Genomic DNA, 6,139 nt, shown 5'->3' on the forward strand with positions numbered 1-6,139 from the left:
TTAACCTAACTCAATTTGTCCCTTAACCTAACTCAAGTTGTCCCTTAACCTAACTCAATTTGTCCCTTAACCTAACTCAATTTGTCCCTTAACCTAACTCAATTTGTCCCTTAACCTAACTCAAGTTGTCCCTTAACCTAACTCAAGTTGTCCCTTAACCTAACTCAAGTTGTCCCTTAACCTAACTCAAGTTGTCCCTTAACCTAACTCAAGTTGTCCCTTAACCTAACTCAATTTGTCCCTTAACCTAACTCAATTTGTCCCTTAACCTAACTCAATTTGTCCCTTAACCTAACTCAATTTGTCCCTTAACCTAACTCAATTTGTCCCTTAACCTAACTCAAGTTGTCCCTTAACCTAACTCAAGTTGTCCCTTAACCTAACTCAAGTTGTCCCTTAACCTAACTCAAGTTGTCCCTTAACCTAACTCAAGTTGTCCCTTAACCTAACTCAAGTTGTCCCTTAACCTAACTCAAGTTGTCCCTTAACCTAACTCAATTTGTCCCTTAACCTAACTCAAGTTGTCCCTTAACCTAACTCAATTTGTCCCTTAACCTAACTCAATTTGTCCCTTAACCTAACTCAATTTGTCCCTTAACCTAACTCAATTTGTCCCTTAACCTAACTCAATTTGTCCCTTAACCTAACTCAAGTTGTCCCTTAACCTAACTCAAGTTGTCCCTTAACCTAACTCAAGTTGTCCCTTAACCTAACTCAAGTTGTCCCTTAACCTAACTCAAGTTGTCCCTTAACCTAACTCAAGTTGTCCCTTAACCTAACTCAAGTTGTCCCTTAACCTAACTCAATTTGTCCCTTAACCTAACTCAATTTGTCCCTTAACCTAACTCAATTTGTCCCTTAACCTAACTCAATTTGTCCCTTAACCTAACTCAATTTGTCCCTTAACCTAACTCAAGTTGTCCCTTAACCTAACTCAAGTTGTCCCTTAACCTAACTCAAGTTGTCCCTTAACCTAACTCAAGTTGTCCCTTAACCTAACTCAAGTTGTCCCTTAACCTAACTCAAGTTGTCCCTTAACCTAACTCAAGTTGTCCCTTAACCTAACTCAATTTGTCCCTTAACCTAACTCAAGTTGTCCCTTAACCTAACTCAAGTTGTCCCTTAACCTAACTCAATTTGTCCCTTAACCTAACTCAATTTGTCCCTTAACCTAACTCAATTTGTCCCTTAACCTAACTCAATTTGTCCCTTAACCTAACTCAATTTGTCCCTTAACCTAACTCAAGTTGTCCCTTAACCTAACTCAAGTTGTCCCTTAACCTAACTCAAGTTGTCCCTTAACCTAACTCAAGTTGTCCCTTAACCTAACCCACGTTGTCCCTTAACCTAACCCACGTTGTCCCTTAACCTAACCCACGTTGTCCCTTAACCTAACCCACGTTGTCCCTTAACCTAACCCACGTTGTCCCTTAACCTAACCCACGTTGTCCCTTAACCTAACCCACGTTGTCCCTTAACCTAACCCACGTTGTCCCTTAACCTAACCCACGTTGTCCCTTAACCTAACCCACGTTGTCCCTTAACCTAACCCACGTTGTCCCTTAACCTAACCCACGTTGTCCCTTAACCTAACCCACGTTGTCCCTTAACCTAACCCACGTTGTCCCTTAACCTAACCCACGTTGTCCCTTAACCTAACCCACGTTGTCCCTTTGCCTAACATAGTTCACTGCTCGGAATCTCTGGTGTCGTTGTTATCCTCATGTAGATGTCTTGCGAGTGTTGCTTACTTTCCACATATTCCTGCTATCCACTGTCAATTGTACTGCAATAGGACTATATCGCCGACCCCCCCCCCTCCCCCCCCCTCTGTCCCCCTCTGTCCCCCTCTTTGTGTCTCTGTCCTCTCAAGCTGGTCGGTCTGGCGTTTGAGTGTTAAATGAGCCTCGCAGCTGTTCAGTTGCATTCAGATGTCGACGCCCTCAGTGTACGTCGTGGTATGGTCTGTGTCCATTGTCCGCTGATGTCGTACGCGTAACCCACACGCTGTACCGATCATCGGTCGTTACGTACAGAGTGAAGTAGTGTGATACGTGTGACCGTACGCTGGCTGTGCCCAACGGTGTCGAATCTCAATTTCCATATGTTGTGCTTGATGCTACTTGTCTCGTCTCCCAATAACAGCTAGGTTGCACTGTGGTACGCCGTAGAGGCGTGTGGGAGGAACGTACGAACGCATTGTATGTCACCCTGGGTCGCTGGGGGGTGGTGGTGCGGTGAGTCAGGTCAGGTCAGGTCAGCGTGAGCCGTCTGATGTAGTGACGCGTGTATTCCGACTTTGTCGTATTGCCTCACACAAAGTGCTACCCTGGTGGACCGCGTTCCATATCTGGGACATGCCGCAGATGCCGGTTGACAGTGGATCGCGGAAGGTACATCGCATACGTGCGCGGGCCACCTTCCACGTGTTCTCTTCTGCACATGTCGCAGTGTGTATGTGGTCTGATGTAGCGTGTCGTGACACATGACATCCTGGCATGCAAGAATTGTTGAATTCGCAAATGTAGGTGGACATCTACGTTTACTGCCCAAGATACGCAAATGAACTGGAAATCCGTTGTTGAGCGGTTGTTCACGCTGGAGGTGAATCTGTGATGGCGACGATCGGTACAGCTATTAACCGGTTGTTTCAGCGGTACCCGCCACATCCACACGCGTGACTAGGCCCATGTGGGTATGAAGCGATACGCGGCGGTGGCTTGGTGGGACTGTTCCCGGCCGGTGAAGGGGGGCCGCCCGGCGTGTTGGCCGCGCGCTGCGTGGGCGCACGCGCAACAGGCGGCTGGTGGGGGGCGCCGAGTGGCAGGAGCGCCAGCCGACGGGCCCGGCAGGCGGCGCAGCTACGCTGCGGCGCACCCTGCACGCGGCGCCTGGCGGCCAAAGTTGGTTCAGCCGAGCCCGGTGCGAAGCGCGGTGGACATCTGCAGTGTGCTGGTCTGATTGAGGACTGTGTGCGTTGAGGATGCGCCGCCGCCTGGCACTCGGCGCCGCGACGCCGTCTGCTGCTCGGTCGCCCCAGCGGTTCTCGCAGGTGGTTTGTATCGCAGTTGTGCGGACGTGTTGGCGCGTGCGCTGTGCTGGGAGAGTTCGCTTCTGCACCCAAGTGGGGCTTTGCCCTTGTGTGGCGCTGGCGTTGGAGCTGCCGGTCACCATAGGTGGCGCGTGTTGTCTCCCGCCGGCAATGCCACGACAGCACGCTCCCGGGCCTCTGTCGGCAGCGGCAAGCTCAGTTGGGAGCAAGGGTGTTCGCACTAAAACCGTCTACTCGCCTAACTCCGGGCGATTGCGCCTCTCTCGAAACCGACCAAGTACCTAGGACGGCGCTGCGCGCCGCCGGGACCTGAGAGGGTTTCGAGGTGTATCGTGCAGGGGAGCTCGGCCTCCTCCTGTTTGCAGAATAATTGAGCGGACGCTTGCGTGTTCGCGCGGGCCCCCCGGGACACACTCCCGGGCGGCCGGCTGCTCAGCTCTAGTTGACGCAGCTCCCTGGTTGATCCTGCCAGTAGTCATATGCTTGTCTCAAAGATTAAGCCATGCATGTCTCAGTACAAGCCGCATTAAGGTGAAACCGCGAATGGCTCATTAAATCAGTTATGGTTCCTTAGATCGTACCCACGTTACTTGGATAACTGTGGTAATTCTAGAGCTAATACATGCAAACAGAGTCCCGACCAGAGATGGAAGGGACGCTTTTATTAGATCAAAACCAATCGGATTGGCTTGTCTGGTCCGTTTGCCTTGGTGACTCTGAATAACTTTGGGCTGATCGCACGGTCCTCGTACCGGCGACGCATCTTTCAAATGTCTGCCTTATCAACTGTCGATGGTAGGTTCTGCGCCTACCATGGTTGTAACGGGTAACGGGGAATCAGGGTTCGATTCCGGAGAGGGAGCCTGAGAAACGGCTACCACATCCAAGGAAGGCAGCAGGCGCGCAAATTACCCACTCCCGGCACGGGGAGGTAGTGACGAAAAATAACGATACGGGACTCATCCGAGGCCCCGTAATCGGAATGAGTACACTTTAAATCCTTTAACGAGTATCTATTGGAGGGCAAGTCTGGTGCCAGCAGCCGCGGTAATTCCAGCTCCAATAGCGTATATTAAAGTTGTTGCGGTTAAAAAGCTCGTAGTTGGATTTGTGTCCCACGCTGTTGGTTCACCGCCCGTCGGTGTTTAACTGGCATGTATCGTGGGACGTCCTGCCGGTGGGGCGAGCCGAAGGGGTGCTTTCGCGTCCCGAGGCGGACCCCGTTTAAATCCTACCAGGGTGCTCTTTGTTGAGTGTCTCGGTGGGCCGGCACGTTTACTTTGAACAAATTAGAGTGCTTAAAGCAGGCAAGCCCGCCTGAATACTGTGTGCATGGAATAATGGAATAGGACCTCGGTTCTATTTTGTTGGTTTTCGGAACCCGAGGTAATGATTAATAGGGACAGGCGGGGGCATTCGTATTGCGACGTTAGAGGTGAAATTCTTGGATCGTCGCAAGACGAACAGAAGCGAAAGCATTTGCCAAGTATGTTTTCATTAATCAAGAACGAAAGTTAGAGGTTCGAAGGCGATCAGATACCGCCCTAGTTCTAACCATAAACGATGCCAGCCAGCGATCCGCCGCAGTTCCTCCGATGACTCGGCGGGCAGCCTCCGGGAAACCAAAGCTTTTGGGTTCCGGGGGAAGTATGGTTGCAAAGCTGAAACTTAAAGGAATTGACGGAAGGGCACCACCAGGAGTGGAGCCTGCGGCTTAATTTGACTCAACACGGGAAACCTCACCAGGCCCGGACACCGGAAGGATTGACAGATTGATAGCTCTTTCTTGATTCGGTGGGTGGTGGTGCATGGCCGTTCTTAGTTGGTGGAGCGATTTGTCTGGTTAATTCCGATAACGAACGAGACTCTAGCCTGCTAACTAGTCGCGTGACATCCTTCGTGCTGTCAGCGATTACTTTTCTTCTTAGAGGGACAGGCGGCTTCTAGCCGCACGAGATTGAGCAATAACAGGTCTGTGATGCCCTTAGATGTTCTGGGCCGCACGCGCGCTACACTGAAGGAATCAGCGTGTCTTCCTAGGCCGAAAGGTCGGGGTAACCCGCTGAACCTCCTTCGTGCTAGGGATTGGGGCTTGCAATTGTTCCCCATGAACGAGGAATTCCCAGTAAGCGCGAGTCATAAGCTCGCGTTGATTACGTCCCTGCCCTTTGTACACACCGCCCGTCGCTACTACCGATTGAATGATTTAGTGAGGTCTTCGGACTGGTACGCGGCATCGACTCTGTCGTTGCCGATGCTACCGGAAAGATGACCAAACTTGATCATTTAGAGGAAGTAAAAGTCGTAACAAGGTTTCCGTAGGTGAACCTGCGGAAGGATCATTACCGACTAGACTGCATGTCTTTCGATGTGCGTGTCGTGTCGCGCAACACGCTACCTGTACGGCAGTGGCCGTGCGCCGCGTGCGGAACCACGCGTGCCTCTCAAAACTAGCGGAAGTGTTGTTGTTGTGTGGTACGAGCGCTGAAGCTCTGGAGCGGCTGGCCTGCGGTACCTGGCGCCTGGCGCCGGTTTTGAATGACGTTCGCCCGAGTGCCTGTCCGCTCCGGTGTGGAGCCGTACGACGCCCATCGGCTGTGAGGCCGTTGGACACAAAAAAAATAGTGGAACAGGGGCCGTCAGACGCCTCAGTCCCGCAAATGCTACTGTCTTGAAAGAGACAGTGGGAGACTGAAAAGGAAAAGATCACCCAGGACGGTGGATCACTCGGCTCGTGGGTCGATGAAGAACGCAGCAAATTGCGCGTCGACATGTGAACTGCAGGGACACATGAACATCGACGTTTCGAACGCACATTGCGGTCCATGGATTCCGTTCCCGGGCCACGTCTGGCTGAGGGTCGGCTACGTATACTGAAGCGCGCGGCGTTTGTCCCGCTTCGGAGACGTGGGAGTGTCGTGGTCGCCTGTGTGGCCGGCCGCGTCTCCTTAAACGTGCGATGCGCGCCCGTCGCCTGGCGGTTCGCATACCGGTACTTTCTCGGTAGCGTGCACAGCCGGCTGGCGGTGTGGCGTGCGACACCTCGTACAACGACCTCAGAGCAGGCGAGAACACGCGATCTAGTGT

General features: G+C 52.1%; 2 non-coding genes across 2 annotated transcripts; both read left to right on the forward strand.

The window, feature by feature from the left end:
- Positions 1-3,504: 3,504 nt before the first annotated feature.
- LOC126329962 (small subunit ribosomal RNA) lies at positions 3,505-5,397 on the forward strand. Its single transcript, XR_007562615.1, has one exon. It is a non-coding gene; the product is annotated as a small subunit ribosomal RNA (ribosomal RNA).
- A 362-nt stretch (positions 5,398-5,759) lies between these two features.
- Positions 5,760-5,915, forward strand: LOC126329960 (5.8S ribosomal RNA). The gene has a single exon (XR_007562613.1). It is a non-coding gene; the product is annotated as a 5.8S ribosomal RNA (ribosomal RNA).
- Positions 5,916-6,139: the final 224 nt, after the last annotated feature.

This window comes from Schistocerca gregaria, unplaced genomic scaffold (genome assembly GCF_023897955.1).
Source record: "Schistocerca gregaria isolate iqSchGreg1 unplaced genomic scaffold, iqSchGreg1.2 ptg001232l, whole genome shotgun sequence".
Lineage (NCBI taxonomy): Eukaryota > Metazoa > Arthropoda > Insecta > Orthoptera > Acrididae > Schistocerca > Schistocerca gregaria.